We start from the raw sequence: 18,991 nt of genomic DNA on the forward strand, positions 1-18,991 counted from the left end.
TCATCGTATTCTGTTTTTATTTATGTTTTACACAACGTCCCAACTTCATTGGAATTGGGGTTGTATATTCTTAATTGAATCAATTCCCTGGTGAAGTAATAAATTGAAACTAATTTTTATTCAGCATGTACATATATTTATTAAATAGCATGACATTTTGTAATTCATCAGTGTTCCACCACAAAGATTAATGCACTTAGTTTAGCATCAGCCTACTTCCTGTTTTACTGTCTGTTGTTGTTTATGCATTTTATATTTGATTATTTACCTGTGTTCTGTTTTAGCTCTATGTTCATACAAACCTGCTGCATTAGTGCTCGTCTCTGCTCTCAATCATTAGAATAGGCCATACTATGGCACGTTTAGATACAGCTGTAGTTAAATTTTTCCTTTTGACTGGAGTGTCTCTCTGGCCTGATGAAATGTACAGGTTTAACTTCCAGTGTCCTCTATGTTACCCATTTTATCACTTTGTATTCTCTCTTTAGGTTGAGGTGAAAATGAAAATAACTGCACTGTTCCACAACTTAACTGCATGATCTAGAGCTGCGTAAACATACATGTTTGTGGAGATTTAGTTGGTGTGATGCAGCTATGCTGCTCTACCATTTAAAAGTTTGCAATCACTTGTCATTTTATACACAATAATGACGTATGATGAAGACCGAAATACTACAAACTAGACACGTAAAGTTGCTTTATATGTTTAATACTTATGGTAGTTTGGAAACAACAAGAAGATATTATGTGATAAATGAAATAATGTGATTTTCTATTTACATTTTTTTTGTGATCTGCCTTTAGATTCTCACCACTGTCTAAAGATGAGTTTTTATGGATATTCATTTTATAATAATTTCACTCTTGATGTTATATATTTCTCTCAGTCAGTTCAGAATCATCATCATTGTTTACATTCTGTACACATTCAATTTTTCTTTATTTTTCACAGCTTAGCTTCCTTTAAATGATCTGCTGCTGTGATGTTGCATAGAACTAACATATTACAAACATTTTATACATTGTGTTACCAGACTTTTGAACAGGGAACTTGAACAGTTGAACAGTGGTGTCACTGACCAGCCAAAATCAATGAATTACAGAGCTTTGCTGTAACAACCAAGAGAAACAACAGACATAATTCCAAATCACTGAGCCAGCTTGCAAACTTGATAATGCTATGAATGCTTCTTCTTTTTCTTCTTCTTCTTCTACTTATTATTATTATTATTGTTATTGTTATTGTTATTATTATTATTATTATTATTGGTGATGGTGGTGTTATATTAAATAACATTTCATTTTTAATTAAAAATAATAAGGCATTGATATATTTATAAACATATTAATGATTAATTAATGTAAAAAACAACAGAAGGTGAGTTTATTTGAATTATCAAATTGAGCAGCATACATTTGCAGTCTAAACTCTCTAGGTCCATGAATTGTCTGTAATCTTTACTTCTAGGTCCAGCAAATGTCTCAGTGTCTGTTAGTCCTCCTGGTGAAATAGTGGAGGGCAGTTCAGTGACTCTGACGTGCTATAGCTTAATCAACTCGACTGTGAATTACACCTGGTTCAGAGGGACAACATTTCTAGGGACCACACGGAGCTACAGGATTTACAGCATCAGAGCTGAGGACAGTGGAGAATATATGTGTAAGGCCAGCAACGCACATGGAGAAGCAAATGCTACTCTGACTCTCAGTGTTTCATGTAAGTAACTTATTTCCAATGTCCAATTCACAAAACATATTTATAATAAAGTGGAAGTATTTTAAAAGTGCACATGCAAGGAGTAAAATAAATAACATTTTAATTAAAAGCTAATCTAAACAAGTGCCAGATCTTCCAGAGCCCTCACGTCTTCAAGAAGGAAATTCCACTTATTACGGCCAAAATGAGACAAAGCAGCTTTACTACTTTTATGCCGAATGTCTGGTACAGCTCTTGTGAGCTGATCTTAGGGCTCTTAAGGGGACCCAACGACCATGTCACAAAGTTATTGTGGAGAGCGACCATGACGGCATTTAAAAATCAGTAGAAGAATCTAAGTCTGTTTGAGCACAGGTGTGACATGAGCCCTGTAGGATCTACAAGATGACATAGCCATCTTCTGGCCCTTCATCAACTGTCAATTTTCAGATCCCAGGGTGACTGATATAAAAAATGGCCTGGGTATTTTTGTGTGGTGGACCACTCCCAGCCTAGAAGTGACACTGACAAACCACTATGCCAGTGTCACTGATGCACTGAGAATAGTAAACATCTTCCGGTGGTCAGAAACCGAGGAAGATTAGAGAGTACACTGAGAAAAATGAGTCAGGACATTGCTAGCTACATACCTGAAAAGGACCATGTTCACTGTTAGATCAAGAACAAATAAGTTTACAACAACCATAGCTGAAGTGAACCTGGATTGAACATGACAGTGTATTAATACACAGTGAAGAAGATGGTTAGAAAAAAAAATTGTTGGAGATTTTCAGAAGATGGGGTCACCTAGTCTCCAGAATTACAGTTAGATGGCACCTCCATACCAATAAAGAAGTCAGAAAGCCTGCCAGTAGACAGTACTTTTTAATCCAAGTACAAACCTAAATGCCTGAGGTTTGCTAGACACTACTAAAACCGTAACTATAATCAGGTTCTATAGAATGATGAGACAAAATAGTGTTTTTGGCAGCAAGTACTCTAGATAGACACAGAGAAGAACGTCATCCCCACTGGAGGAGCTGTGCTGTTTACTGCCTTTTTTTCTCCAGAACTTATTAGGATACATGGCATCATGGACTCCATAAAGTACTAAAAGCTTGTAAATGAAAATCTTATAAAATTGGTACATGCTTGGATCTTCCAGGAGAACAATGATCCCAAACCAAGACAATCATTTAAAGACCTCAGAATCAAGCCTTTGACATGGCCATTCCAGTCCCATGATTTAGACCCTGTGTTCAGGAAGCTGAATAGTACAAAACATGACTTAGGTCCTTGGAGGATTCTGGAGAGATTTAATGCTGTTTCAGATTCATTGCTCTTAACCTTGCTGAACATTACAGGAGAAGATTAATTACTGTGATGTTGTAAAGAAGAGGTTTTACATGCAGAGAAGTTCTACATTCAGGGTGCCAAACGTTATGACACATTGTGTTGTTTTCTTTGACTAAATGATCTGCAAATAAAGTCTTTATTTCATTCATATTTTCAGTGTGAGATATTAATTATCTTTTTTCTTCTTTATAAAGGTTGAAAATAATTATGGAGCTGATTAGTCTTTTTTTTTTTTTTTGCAGATAGCCCAAAGAGGGTCATGGTGACTAGGCCGCCTGGTGAAATATTTGAGGGTCGTTCATTGACTCTGACCTGCAGCTGTGATGCAAACCCACCTGTAGTGAGCTACACCTGGTTTAAGAGATCAGGAACTGAAGATATACAAATAGGCACTGATCAGAATTACAGCATCAGAAGTGTCAGCCCAGAGGACAGTAACAAATACAAGTGCAAAGCAACAAATCAGCATGGATTTGCATTCTCAGAGTACACAACACTTGATATTTTATGTAAGTAAGCATTTTATATCTACTTCACAAGATTCACAAATATGGACCGGGCAGAGTTACACCATTGAACATATCAGCGTTGAAGACAGTTACAAATACAAGTGCAGGGCATCCAACTGGCTTGGATTTGCAATCTCAGAATCCATGCGACTTGATATTTTATGTAAGTTATCTAAGGGTCATTTATATCTACTGGAACACTCAAATGTGTATTTTTGTTGTAAGGGGTGGGGCTGCTGCAACTTTTCTCTGTAGTTGTGGGCATATTGTTTTTGCTGACACAATCTGAGCATGTTTTTTTAATGATAGTTAATGATTTAATTTTCTACCTATTGTGATGTACACTGGATAGTCACACTATGGTAACACATTTTTTTCACAGTATTTTCTATTTACTTGTTACAGAGTGGTTGCTAATCCGATAGAATGTCAAGACATTTGCAAGTTGTCAACGATCAGGGTGTTGTATTTAACTTTCTGTTTGCTGAGGAAAATAAGAATCGTTTTTGCATTAGTGGGCATGTCATTAATCAAATTTCAAATGTACTGTTATTCAAGGCCCCTTCCTGGATCGGGGCCTTGTCGAGGCGGAAGGGCTTGTGTGGTCTAGGGATCTTCAGAGCTAAGTCGTCGGGAGCAATATGCTCCTGGTAGGGTCTCCCAGGGCGAACAGGTCTGGAGTGAAGACCCAGACTAACACGATCCAAAGTTCTCCATGCATATCGGGCACAAGAAATCGTGTAGCCTGCCTGAGAAAGGGTCACCGGGACCTACCCCTGGAGCCAGGCCTGGGGGTAGTGTTCCACGGCGAGCGCAGGGTGGCCAGGCAGCCCACGTAATCCGGCCGGGCTCAGCCTGAAGAGGCAACGTGGGGATGCCCTGTGGGCCCACCACCCGCAAGGTCCAGCATGGGGGAGCGGTGCAGTGCCATATTGGCAGTGGGAGATTGCAGGGAGGCCATTAGTTGGCCTAGGCCCCTGCAGCAGAAACTAACTCTTGGTACATGGAATGTAACCTCACTGGGGGGAAGGAGCCGGAACTTGTGCAGGAGGTTGAGAGGTACCAACTAGATATAGTTGGGCTCACCTCCACCCACAGTGTCGGCTCTGGAACCAAACTCCTGGATAGGGGTTGGTCTCTCTCCTACTCAGGGGTTGCACAGGGTGAGAGGCGCCGGGCGGGTGTGGGGATACTCACAAGTCCCCGGCTGGTGACCAGGCAGTTGGAGTTTGTCCCGGTGGACGAGAGGGTCGCCTCAATGCGAATTAAAATCGCAGAGAGGAAAACTTTGACTGTTGTCTGTGCGTATGCACCAAACAACAGGTCAGAGTATTCTGCCTTCCTGGAGCGAGTGGGTGGGGTTCTGGAAAGGGTCCCGCCTACAGACTCCATAGTCCTACTGGGAGACTTCAATGCTCACGTTGGCAATGACTGGGAGACCTGGAGAGGCGTGATTGGGAAGAACGGCCTGCCCGATCTAAACCCGAATGGTGAGTTGTTATTGGACTTCTGTGCCAGGCATGGATTGTCCATAACGATCACCAAGTTCGAACACAAGGATGTTCATAAGTGTACATGGTACCAGAGCTCCTTAGGTCAAAGGTTAATGATCGACTTTGTTGTCGTTTCATCTGACTTGGGACCATATGTTCTGGACACTAGGGTGAAGAGAGGTGCTGAGCTGTCAACTGATCACCATCTTGTGGTGAGTTGGATCAGATGGCAGGGAAGACTGATGGTCAGACCCGGTAGGCCCAAGCGAATAGTGAGGGTGTGCTGGGAACGACTTTCAGAGGCCCCTGTTCGGAATGATTTCAACTCCCACCTCCGGGAGAGCTTTTCTCACGTCCCGGAGGAGGTAGGGGACATGGAGTCTGAATGGACCCTGTTCAAAACCTCCATTGTGGAAGCTGCCAGGCGTAGCTGTGGCCAAAAGCTTGTGGGTGCCTGTCGGGGCGGTAACCCAAGAACCTGGTGGACACCGGTGGTGAGGGAGGCCATCAAGCTGAAGAAAGAGGCCTTTAGGGACTGGTTGGCCCGAAGGACTCCCGATTCAGCAGATAGGTACCGACAGGCAAAAAAGGTGGCAGCTGCAACAGTGGCAGAAGCAAAATCCAGGGCATGGAAGGAGTTTGGTGAGGCCTTGGAAAAAGACTTTCGTTCGGCCTCAAAGAGGTTCTGGACAACTGTCTGGCGACTCAGGAGGGGTCGGGGTGGCTGCACCCAAGCTGTATTCGGCAAGGGTGGAGAAACTCTGACTTCGAATGAGGATATTGTCGGTCGGTGGAAGGAGCACTTTGAGGAACTTCTTAATCCGGGAGACGTGCCTCCCTCACAGGAGTCAGGGCCAGAGGCTTCTGGGGTGTCAAGCTCCATTTCCCTGGTGGAGGTCACTGAGGTAGTTGGTAAGCTCCTCAGTGGTAAGGCACCGGGGGTGGATGAGATTCGTCCATGCTTAAGTCTGCTTAAGGCTCTGGATATTGTGGGGCTGTCATGGCTAACACGCCTTTGCAATATTGCATGGACCTCGGGAACAGTACCCTTGGACTGGCAGACTGGGGTGGTGGTCCCTATTTTTAAAAAGGGGGACCGGAGGGTGTGTGCCAATTATCGGGGTATCACACTGCTCAGCCTTCCTGGGAAAGTCTATGCAAAGGTGCTGGAAAGGAGACTCTGACCGATAGTTGAACCTCAGATTGAGGAGGAACAATGTGGATTCCGTCCCGGCCGTGGAAAAATGGATCAGCTTTTCACCCTCTCACAGATTGTTGAGGGGGCATGGGAGTTTGCCAACCCAGTCTACATGTGTTTTGTGGACTTGGAGAAGGCTTATGACCGTGTTCCTCGAGATATCTTGTGGGAAGTCCTCCGGGAGTATGGGGTGCCGGGGCTACTACTCCGGGCTATCCAATCTCTGTACTCCTGGAGTGAGAGCTGTGTCCGTATACTCGGCATTAAGTCAGACTCTTTCAGGGTTAGCTTTGGACTTCGCCAGGGTTGTGCTCTGTCTCCACTCTTGTTCATGATATTCATGGACAAAGTGTCAGGGCGTAGCTGGGGTCAGGAGGGCATTATGTGTGGAGGCCGGGGGGCGTCTCTGCTATTTGCAGATGATGTTGTTCTTTTGGCGGAATCACATGGATGCCTCCAACGCTCACTGGAGCAGTTTGCAGCTGAGTGTGAAGCGGTTGGTATGCGGATCAGCACCTCCAAGTCTGAGTCCATGGTCTTGGCCTAGAAAAGGATGGCATGCCCACTCCAGGTAAGGGGAGGTGCCCCAGGTGGAGGAGTTTAAGTATCTTGGGGTCTTGTTCACGAGTGACGGGAAGAGGGATCGTGAGATCGGCCGTAGGCTGGGACAGGCGGCAGCAGTAATGCGGTCACTGTACCGGACTGTAGTGGTGAAGAGGGAGTTGAGCCAAAAGACGAAGCTCTCTGTTTACCAGTCGATCTACATCCCAACCCTCACCTATGGTCATAAGCTGTGGGTAATGACCGAAAGAACGAGATCGCGAATACAAGTGGAGGAAATGAGCTTTCTTCGTCGGGTGGCAGGCTACATGCTCTGCGATAGAGTGAGGAGCTCGGTCATCCGGAAGGAGCTCAGAGTAGAGCCGCTACTCCTCCGCATTGAGAGGAGCCAGCTGAGGTGGTTCGGGCATCTGATCCGGATGCCCCCTGGATGCCTCCCGGTGGGGGTGTTCCAGGCACGGCCTACCGGGACAAGACCCCGGGGTCGCCCTAGGACCTGCTGGAGGGATTATGTCTCCAAGTTGGCCTTGGAGCGACTTGGGGTCCCCGGGAATGAGCTGGAGGAAGTTGCGGGGGACAGGGTCATCTGGGATTCTCTGCTCTCCCAACTGCTACCGCGACCCTGTTTGGACTAGCGGGCAAAGATGATGATGAGTTATTCAGAGTAATATAGTTCTGAAATAAAAAGCTATGATACATACAGTTTTACACATTTCCATGTATGTAATGCGTGAGTCTGAGGTAGAGAAATGACATGCAGGGTAAAAAGTGGATAGAATACTGAGATGTACGTATCCAGATTATGCAGCTTATGAATAGATGTGAAAGATGACCATCTATATGTGCAAACATAGATTTGCTAGACTGAAGTTACAGTAAGATCACAGAGAGTCTGTTTGACATATGGATGCAGTGTGGATTGTACATCATGATGACAATTCAGAAGTGTAGTGACAGGCTTATAGACGGATACACCAGCACTACTGGCTGTTCAGCAGCCTGATGGCCCGGAGGAAGAAACTTTCTTGGACGTTCTGGACTTCATGCTTTTGTATCTTCTACCACTTGGCAGCTGTGAGGACAGTGGCTTGGGTGGGTGGAGTTCTTTAGGATCCCCCTTGTCTTCCTCAGGCAGCGACTGGTGTATGAATCCAGTAGGGTTTTGCTTGATGGCAGTGCAGTTTCCATACAAGGTGGTTATGAAGCATATTAAAATGCTCTCCACAGTACATGTGTAAAATGTTCTGAGGATGTGGGGGTTCATGCCAAACCTCCTCAGCCACCTGAGATAGAAGAGGCGGTGTTGTGCCTTCTTCACCACTGATGTGGTGTGGTCGGTCCATGTCAGTTCCTCTGAGATGTGAACACCGAGGACCTTGAAGCTGCTGACCCTCTCTACAGCAGCTCCATTGATGGTGATGGAAGTATGCACTTTCTATTGTGTCCTGAAGTCCACTATGAGCTCTTTTGGTCTTGTTGACATTCAGAGAAAGGTTGTTCTCGTGGCATCAGTGTGTCAGGAAGCTGGTCTCCTTTCTGTGGTCCTCTTCGTTGTCATTGGAGTTCAGCCCCACAGTCGTGATGTCACACAGCCCTGAGGAGCTCCTGTGTTAAGGGTCAGTGAGGAGGAAGTAATGTTGCCCATCCTCACCACCTGGTGTCAGCCCGTCAGGAAGTTCAGGATCCTGCTGCACAGAGAACTGTTCAGAGACACATCCCCAAGCTTAATGTCAAGCCTTGAGGGCATGATGGTGTTGAATGCTGAGCTACAGTCCACAAACAGCATACATACATACATGTTCTTTTTGTCCAGATGGGAGATGGCAGTGTCAGGGCTATTGCATTATCAGTGGATCTGTTCTGTCTGTAGGCGAACTGCAGTGGGTCCAAAGTGGACGGTAGTGAGGAGCAGATAAAGTCTCTGACCGGCTTCTCAAAGTACTTATTTATGATGGAGGTCAGAGCAACTGTGCACCAGTAATTTAGAATAGTAACCTGGACTGACTTTGGAAGATGCACAATGGTGGCCAATTGGAAGCACAACTAAAAGTAAGAGAAAGAGATTCATTCATAATTATAATAATTCAGAAACATTTATCACTGTGTTTACACACTGTGAAATTAGACCTCTGCATTTAACCCATCCGTGAAACACCCACATACATGCACACTAGTGAACATACACACTAGGGGGCAGTGACCACACTAGCCTGGAGCAATGGGCAGCCCTATCCATGGTGCCTGGGGAGCAATTGGGGGTTAGGTGCCTTGTTCAATGGTACTTCAGTCATGGACTGTCAGTCGAGGGGATCGAACCGGCAACCTTCTGGTCACAGGGCTGGTTCCCTAAAAATATCTGTGAACACTCCCGCCAACTGATGTGCACATGCTTTGAAGGCTGCCTTGTGAATGTTAACGCACTTAAAGGCTTTGCACATGTCAGCCATGGAGACAGACGGGGTGGGGGGGGTGGGGGGGGGTTGTCTGACTTGGTGGTGGCGGGGTCGGGGACTCTTTCTATGAGCACGGCGTGATTTACCTCAAAATGGGTGTAGAAAGTATTCAGCTCACCTGCATGTGTAGCACTGATGTTTTTCACAGAACAAGTTTCCCTCTTACAGTCCATTATTGTGTTTAACTCCTCCCACAGGCTTCTTTTGTTGGTGGTGTTGAACTGAGATTCCACTTTACCCCAGTACTTGCATTTGGCTGCACTTATGGTCTTACAGAGAGCACAGCTGGCAGTTTTCTTGGGCACAACATCCTCTATAACATCATTCCTGATGAATCTGGTAACACAGTCTACATATTCATCAGTGTTATTGTTTGATGCCTTTTCCAATCTGCATCATCAAAACAGTCCTGAAATGCAGGATCCAATTGTTCTGACCAGTGGTGGACCTCTCTGAAGGTGGGCAGTGCCCATTTCAGATGCAGCATGTGCGATTTCCATGTGCTGCATGAGACATGTTTAAAGTACTTTGGAGAGTCCCCAAGAACAAGGGAGGTAGCCTCTGGGAACACGGTCTCCTGCCTGTTAACAGCCTAGTACAGCTTCCCAAGTGCCAAGTCTGTATCAGCTTGTAGTAGGATGTACACGGTGGTGACAATGATCCCTGAAATCTCTCCCAGCAGCCACAGCAGTTTGTACAAGATAATGAGATATTCCTGGTCCGGGGAGCAGAAAGACTCAATGAATGATCAGCTTCCTCTGATCACACCAAGCATTTTTGATATCATCATAAAACATACACTTTTCCCCCTTACTCGTCCCAGAGAGGTCCTTTTTCTGTCTTCACGAGGCACAAAGAACCCCAATGGCCTTTTTGGGAATTTACACTGACGGCCATGTCTCTGTGAGGCAGATTATACAGCAGTCTTGTGTCTCTCACTGGAAAGAGAATCGTGCTCTGAGTTCACTGATTTTGTTATCCAGGGACTTTATATTTGCCAGTAGTATGCTGGGGAGTGGGACGGGGCAGTTAGCACGTCGCTTCAGCCTGGCCAGAACGGTGACTCTCCTTCCCCATTTCTGGTATCTGTGGCATTTCCTCAGCTGGTTGGCCCAAATGAATAAGCCTGTTCTAGGTTCAAACAATGGATCACTGCTCAGGAACTCAAAGTACAGTTTTCGATGAGTGACCATCGATCCGATTTCTAAAAGTGTTTACTTTAGTGCAAAATTAGTTACTTCATACTTGGCACCATCCTGGAGGAAGATTATTGGATATTCCACCAGCTAAATTCTATTGCTAGAATTCTATGGGTTATTTTTTGTTGTTTTTTTGCAGATGGCCCAAAGAGGGTAGAGGTGTTCAGCAGACCATCTGGTGGAATACTTGAGGGTCAGTCAGTGACTCTGACCTGCAGCAGTGACGCAAACCCACCTGTGGAGAGCTACACCTGGTTTAAGAGATCAGGAACAGAGGATTCACAAATATGGACCGGGCAGAGTTACACCATTGAACATATCAGCGTTGAAGACAGTTACAAATACAAGTGTAGGGCATCCAACCAACATGGATCTGCATTCTCAGAGTATACACCACTTAATATTTTATGTAAGTAAAGAGCCATTTATATGTACTGGAACCACAATATTTTATACACATGGTGCACATAAGAGTTTTCTTTAACTCTGTCTGAGTTGTATATTGTACTTCTGTGAAATCGTTTTTGGGATTAGTGGGCAGGTCAGTGAGATTGCTGGGTAGTCCACCAGATAATTTCTATCGTTAGAATTCTGTGGTTTATTTTTTTATTTTTGTTTTTTGTAGATGGTCCAAAGAGGGTACAGGTGTCCAGCAAACCATTTGGTGGAATAATGGAGGGTGGTTCAATGACTCTGACCTGCAGCAGTGAAGCAAACCCATCTGTGAAGAGCTACACTTGGTTTAAGAGATCAGGAGAAGAGGACTTACAAATAGGGACCGGGCAGAATTACGCCATTGAACATATCAGCATTGAAGACAGTTACAAATACAAGTGCAGGGCATCCAACCAGCATGGATCTGCATTCTCAGAGTACACACCACTTAATATTTTATGTAAGTAAAGAGACATTTATATGTACTGGAACCACAATATTTTATATACATGGTGCACATAAGAGTTTTCTTTAACTCTGTCTGAGTTGTATATTGTACTTCTAGACTCCCCAAAGAATACATCAGTTACTGTGACCCTGACATGCAAGGCTCATGCTAACCCACCTGTGATGGACTATACCTGGTATAAAGAAGGTGAAGATGAAAGTGAACCTGTGGCATATGGGCAGACCTACAGCATCACCAGTATCACTAAAGAGGACATTGAACCATTCTACTGCATGACTAGAAACAGAATTGGCCATGACTATGCACGTCCTGTGCCAGTCACATGTATCGGTGAGCAGCATTAGCTACTCAATCACATGACTGTTTTCTGGTTTAAAGACCTTTATTTCAGTTATTTTTAACCCTCTCACTCAGGTAAAGGACAGGTTGCAGCTGCTGGCATTGGTGGATTCTGTGGAGGGTTTGCTACAGCTGTTCTCTTCACCATTCTGTGGATAAGGTGATGTGTGTCTATTTAATATTTAAGCCATTACAATCAAACTTTGTATCCAACTAACTATCATTAAGGGTCAGTTTCTCAAACCCAATTTGCCCTAAGCATAAACTAAAAAGATTTTATAATGGTGATTTACTACCAGTGCCACAATTTAGTCCAAGACTAGGTTTAATCCATGTCTGGGAAACTGCACAAAGCACAGCTTTTAAAGCATATGTGTCAAACTCATATCCGGCCCGGCTTGCAGTTATATCCGGCCCGCGAGATCATTTTATATTATTCTTACCAGGGGCGTCGCCTGGGGTGGGCTTCCGGGGCTTCAGCCCCGAATGATTATCCAGTAGCCCCGAACCTTTTCGCTCAGCTGTACTATTAATGAGGAGGCCAATGCTGCTGTGAGAATAGGAAATCTCTTAACGCCAATCATAGTGCCGGTTCAAGGATAAAGTTCCGCCTTTCAGGAGAAACAGCCAATCAGCTTGCTGGTTTTGCGGGCGCGGAGGAGAGCCCACCCCCACCCCCACCCCCGTGGGGGAGCGCACATGTGCTCTAGCCATTTTTGGCAGCAGGTTGCAGGAAGCTGACGGTGAAAGAAAATGGATATACGGCGTTTTTTCAAGGAGAAAGGTAACGGTAGTTAACTATGTAAACTGTGATGACATTGTTTGTGGAGCTATCGGATAGCTGGTTAAAAACACACGTCTCCGAATCAAAACACACAGATCAAACCCACTGTGTGCTTAATAAAATGCAGCTTGTCACTAGTCAGCTTCGGAATTAGTTAGCTAACAGACAACAGGAGAGGAGAGCAGAGCAGAGGACAGGAGAACAGAGACCTGGAGAGGAGAGGAGAGAACAGGAGAGGAGGTGAGAACAGACAACAGGAAAGGAGAGCAGAGGAGAAGAGAAGAGAACAGACAACAGGAGAGGAGAACAGAGTAGAACTGGAGAGGAGAGGAGATGGGAGAAGACAATACAAGCGGTATGGAAAACAATGCCTAATAAACACATTATTAATAAAATACACATGTTTTTAGTACGAAGATTGGCAAAATAATGCCAGATGTAGTTTGTTTTAGCACAGTCTTTTGTATTTAAAATATTGTTTCCAGCTTTATTTTAAGCATGCTTTCCTGAATTACTATTTAACAGGGTAGAAGAGAGGGTGGAGAGGGAGGAAATGTGGAGAGACCTGAAATGAACTGAACTGATCAGGACTGGACTGATCTAAAGAAAGAACAGGTTAGGAGAAGAAAGACTGTGCAAAAACATACAGGATAGATAATAAGTAATTCTTAAAGAGTGTTAATTGTGTAGACTCCTTAGCACTAATAATTATTAATATTTCTTTCAATAATTTGTTTCAATGTGTCATAAAAGGTAAAAGAACAATTTAGAAACAAGTGAATTGTTTACATTATTACACAGTTGCATGAAATCCATTGCTTACATACTGTTTTGCATACTTTATTGAGGAATGGATTTACTGATGGAATATACCTGGTACATGTCCTTTAGTAAAAGCTCACTATCTTTAGGTCACCAACAGTCATTCTGCAGAATTTGTGCACCCTTTGTTAAATTTTAAATCTGTTGAATAAAAAAATAACTCCATATTATAGTGTTAAACATTATATATCAGGGTACGTATTGTAAAAAAAAAAAAAAAAAAATTATATATAATTAATTGGGCAGAGCCCCGGATCTTTACATACCCAGGCAACGCCCCTGATTCTTACTAATGGCCCGGCAATAGGAAGCGCTGGTAACACAATAAACGATAGATCCCATAATGCAGCGCTTCAGCTGCCTTTCGGAGCGCTTTCCGCGCCAATCAAGTCTAGTGTCTGTTGCTACAAGTTATTGTGAAGCTTGCCCCGCACGATGCCGAAGAGAAAAGTTGATTCTGAAAACAGAGCCTTTCAAAACCGATGGGAGGCTGAGTATCTGTTTACTGACATTGCCGGTAAACCTGTTTGTCTCATTTGTATTCAAAGAATTTAATCTAAGACGGCACTATGAGACAAAACATCAGGATAACCTGAATGCAGAGCAAAAGATAGTAGGAGAGTTAGAAAAGAAGCTGACATTTCAGCAGGACGGTTTTACCCGTGAAAAAATCACAAAGTGAAGCAGGTTTTATCGTGGCGAAGGAGGTCGCTCAAGCAGCCCGGACATTCACTGAGGGAGAATTTCTGAAGAGCTGCGTGATCAAGGTGTGCGACCTCGTATGTCCAGACAAAAAAACAGATTCTGGCTAATTTAAGCCTAAGTAGAAATACGGCTGCTGATCGAGTTTGTGAGATGGCCACTGATTTAAGAACACAGTTGAGTGAAAGAAGCAAAGACTTTACTGCAGACTCTCTTGCTGTGGATGAAAGTCCTGACATGACTGACACTGCACAGCTAGCCATCTTCATCCGTGGGGTGGACTCCAACTTGCGCGTTACAGAGGAAATATTGGACATTAAATCGGTGCACGGGACGACTGGAAAGGACATGTTTGAAAACGTATGTCAAAGTGTAACCGACATGAAACTGCTGGACAAACTTATTGGACTTACAACTGATGGAGCACCGGCTATGTGCGGTAAAAGAAGTGGACTAGTGCGGTGATGCGAGTGAAGATGCAGGAGGAGAATTGCACTGGTGAGTTAACAGCATATCACTGCATCATACACCAGGAAGCACTATGTGGCAAAGCCAGGTTTAAATCACCAGCAATGTCAGTCCTTTATGCGGGAGATAGATTCAGAGTTTGCCGACATCCCTTATCATACAGAGCTGCGTTGACTAAGTCGGGGAAAAGTTCTCAACAGAGTTTTTGAGCTCAGCAACGGAATGTGTCAGTTCATGGACAGTAAAGGAAAAGACTCCAGCGTCTTGCGGGATGAAAAGTGGAAATGTGAGTTGGCGTTTCTGGCTGACATAACGGCTCATCTTAATGCGTTAAACCTCCAGCTCCAGGGACGCGACCGCATGATCACTGACATGTATGACGCAGTGAAGGCGTTTCAAGTGAAGCTGCTTTTATGGGAGAAACAAAAGCACCAGAGCAACTTGCCTCACTTTCCCTGTTGCCAAGTAATGCTGAACCAAGTCGACATATAAATACGCGCCATGCTGACAAACTGAGCGCAGTGCGCATGGAGTTCCGCGGCGCTTTGGTGACTTTGAAAAACAAAAAAGAATTTTGAGTTGTTCGTAATCCATTTGCCGTCGACGTGGAAACTGCACCTGTGCAGATTCAGATGGAGCTGATTGAGCTGCAGTGTAATGAGACACTAAAGGCAAAGTGCGACCCTGCAGGGCCCACAGAGCTTATTCACTCCTGTCCCGCAGCAGCGCCCCAGCTCCGCCTACACGCGGCTCGAACCTTGTGCATGTTTGGTGGCACATCTCTGTGTGAGAAGCTGTTCTCAGTGATGAAGACAAACAAAACAGCACACAGGAGTCGTCTCACTGATGAGCACCTGCAGTCCATCCTGAGAGTCAACACGGGACCTCACGCCAAACATAAACGAACTTGTTGCCAAAAAAAGATGCCAAGCATCCAGCTCTGATAAAATGGCACAAGAGCAAAGAAAACTGAATGCTTTGATTCGTTATGTGTTGTTGCTGAAAAGCACAAAATGTATTTATATTTCCAGGTTTTGTTTTGTTTTGCAGCATGTTCATATTTCTAACTTGTATAATTTTGAGTGGATATATTTTTATGGAGAGCAAGAAATGTATGTTATTTAAAGTTTAAGTTTATTTTTTATTCCAGAATAACATTCCTGTCTATTTTTATTCATATTTACGTTCAAAAAACATTTAGTTTTAGTGTGTTCAATAAATGCTTATTCTGTTCGGCCCGCAAACTAAAGTGTGTTTTGGCCCCCTGTGCAATTGAGTTTGACACCCCTGTTTTAAAGGATTCATCTGATTAGACCAGATGTAGTTGGTAGGTAAGACATGTTTGGTTTGCAAATTTTGCGTCCGTAGTTTAGCACTGGACCTACAAGTCTAACACAGCTAACAAACACAAGGTCAGTAGTTGCAAAAACCTCTTGCGTATATACGTTCCCAGAACTCTCACTCTGCTCAAACCACATCCAAGTGTTCACTGAGGTTGCTCAAACCTTTAAGAGTATTTAGAGGACAGCACGACTTGTGAACCATAAAAATGAACTTTTCAAAAATATTAAGAAATAATGAATGTGTTTTAAAAATATCAACAGTTGCTTAAAAAAGAGCTTTTTAAAGCATCGCATGACAACCATTGTGCTGAAGTGAAACACCATTGCCATGTTCATCACATGATAGTAATTAAGCATGTTAATATGTAAAGCAGAACTGTTGTAATTTATTACATGAAAGCAGGAGGAAGAAGTGGAAAACAGATGGAAGTAAATACTGGGTAGGTAAAAGCTGGAGGAAGAATAAGACAACAAGCACAAATGAATATGAAGTTGATGAAAGCAGTAGAAAGAAGAAGAAGAAGGCAGCAATTGAAGATGATTACGAGGTGTGTGATCCATTAGAACGTGTGTATTATTATTAATACTGGCTTCCTGGTAGAGCGCAGGGTAATGCAGTGCTGTTTAGCCATACAGAGGCAGCTGTGCATTGAGCTGACACACCTTTTTTTCCTTTTTTCGTGTAGAATGTTGGCCCAGACGACACATACACAGCTCTTAATATTAAGACCTCAGATGATGTCTATGAAGCTCTAACAGTAAGATCCCCACTTCAAAACCCAGTCCAAAGAGAATGACATGAACAACTGAAAATGTAAATGCAAAGTAAGTTAGTCTTTTATCTGTTTTCCTTTCTGTTGTTCTTTCTCACTGTTAGACTCAGAGCAGTGCTCCTTATGATGTGACGCAGGTGTAGGTCTTCAGAGCAACCTCTTCTGTCTCCAGTAAGTGATTTCATTTGGATTTGATGCTTCATCAGCTTGTCAGTGTTTACACAGGGTTAGTAGTGGGCAGTAAATCAGTTCAGCTCTGTTCAGTTTTGTCATAACCATTACTAATATATAAATATGCACAGATGACTTTTGGGGATGTTAGCCTAATCTAACCAATTACAGGGATTCCTCGTAGCAACTGAGAAACTGCCTAATGACTAAATTACTATAATATTTTCCAAATTCCAGCAGTTTCCGATGGTTTGATTTTCTCATTCCATCTTAAATGGTGCAGCAGTTACACTTAGATGTCTGTACAGGTGCCAGAATGTGCTGTTCTATTTAAGGTGGGACAGAAAATCTGAACAAAGAGCCACCAAATAAGAAGCCAACTTAGGCCTTGTATAAATTCAGATGTGAAATATTGTTTTGCTCAATAGAATTATTTCAGATAAACTTCAAAATGTTCCTTATTAAAAAGTGAAGAAACATTCTTGAGTAATAATAACCTACAAAAAAGGATTACATAAACATCTAACATGTTTTTGTCATAAAATACATGTGCACTATAGCACATGCTGAAATTGTCCATATTTTGTCCTGTAAATTGTCCTGAAATATTGCCCACTACTACACATAGTTATACTGTACTTCACCACAAAGTTTCTGTGAGCACAAACAGGTGACAAATTAAGAGAAATACTTGAGTGGAGAAACATAATAGGTGTAGAAGCTGTAATGCATGATACTATAAAGCTGTAATGCTCTGTGACATGTACGAAAACGCTAAGCATTGCAATTGGGTTGGAAATTGTGAACAGAGGTTCACATTCAGTGACTGTGATGCTCAAATTAGTGCAATATGTAAGAAACACCACAAGAGCAAGTGTTCCTTAGGTGACTGAGAATGTCGATGCAAGATGTCCTTAAGCTGTCAGCAAGAACAGCTCATCCAGGGCTATTACAGAGAGGGATATTACAGTGGGGTTGCAGTGTTAAACACCTCATTACAAAGACAAATGCACATTAGAGAGCCTTGTGGTGAATTTCAGATGAGTACAAGTGTGGAGTACACGACATGGCAGAAGGGAGCACAAGTTTACATCAATAAAAAAGTTATTCTGACCACCATTATCCTATGGCATCTTGATGAGAGTGGTCTCTTCTACCATGACAGTGCCCTTGTTCACAGAGCACAAGGGGTCCCTGAATAGTTTGAGTATGAAAATGATGGAAATCTTATGCTCGGGCCTTTGCAATCGCCAGATCTCAGCCCAACTGAACATTTAAGTGAGATTTTGGACTAACGTGTTAGATACTACATGTCAGTGCTCTCCACCACAATAATTAAAACACAACTGGGAATAAATTATGGAAAAATGGAGTTTTATCCCTTCAGTTCAGTGCCAGAGAATTGCAAAGTCACACTGAAGCTGTTCTGGTGGCTTATGGTAGCTTAATAACAGACTAAGAAATGTTCTGTTGTGTTTTCTTTAATTTGTCATCTGTCTGTGTGTCCATTGATATAATAGGATATGTCAATATGCTGACAGTGAGTGTTTCTGTCTGAGTGTTTAGCACTATTACCTGTGTGTGTTCTTGCCTTAGACTTGGTGGAGTCATGATCAGAACCATCACGACGGATACAAAAATTGAAGAATGAGACATTAATTGCTTAAAATACAGTGTTTCTTATAAAGTTTGCCTATTTTCTTTTCTTTTTTGCCTAGTTCCACATTTACCTGCTAAAGCTTTACTGCAAACAGCCTATTTGACTTGTGTGGCAAACCAATATATTACCTTATAAAGTGCTTGCTATATCATTAAGTGTGTACTTTATTCAAGTATTGTTAAAATTGAATATTTGCACATCTGTTATATTTCCAAATCTATTTACTTTTACTCCTTTCTATTGAATGTCCCTGTTACAAGGTTCTCAGGCCCTGGGATTTTTCAATGCTGTGTTTAACTGTATGACAGACTCAGATCTGTTAGTGCCAAGTTACTTTAATGTTAAGAAGTAAAAAAGACTCTTAATATGATCTGTTAAAATATGTTCTTTTTACTTTTATATGCTTAAGATTATAATATATATATATATATATATATATATATATATATATATATATATATATATATATTTTTTTTTTTTTTTTTTTTTTTTCTTTAAGTTTCTGCTTTTATATTTCCACTTTCAGAAGCTCAGAGTTTGATACGTTACCTATACTTTCA

At 42.8% G+C, this 18,991-nt stretch overlaps 1 long non-coding RNA gene across 2 annotated transcripts; it reads left to right on the top strand.

Annotated features, from left to right (window-relative positions):
• The first annotated feature begins 12,411 nt into the window (after positions 1-12,411).
• LOC119263219 lies at positions 12,412-18,784 on the top strand. Of its 2 annotated transcripts, none has more exons than XR_005130200.1 (5): positions 12,412-12,492; positions 16,228-16,375; positions 16,514-16,585; positions 16,705-16,771; positions 18,368-18,784. It is a non-coding gene; the product is annotated as an uncharacterized LOC119263219 (long non-coding RNA). The 2 variants fall into 2 exon arrangements; XR_005130201.1 differs by having other exon boundaries at positions 12,419-12,492; positions 16,231-16,375.
• The last annotated feature ends 207 nt before the right edge of the window (positions 18,785-18,991 follow it).

This window comes from Pygocentrus nattereri, chromosome 1 (genome assembly GCF_015220715.1).
Source record: "Pygocentrus nattereri isolate fPygNat1 chromosome 1, fPygNat1.pri, whole genome shotgun sequence".
NCBI classification, from domain to species: domain Eukaryota; kingdom Metazoa; phylum Chordata; class Actinopteri; order Characiformes; family Serrasalmidae; genus Pygocentrus; species Pygocentrus nattereri.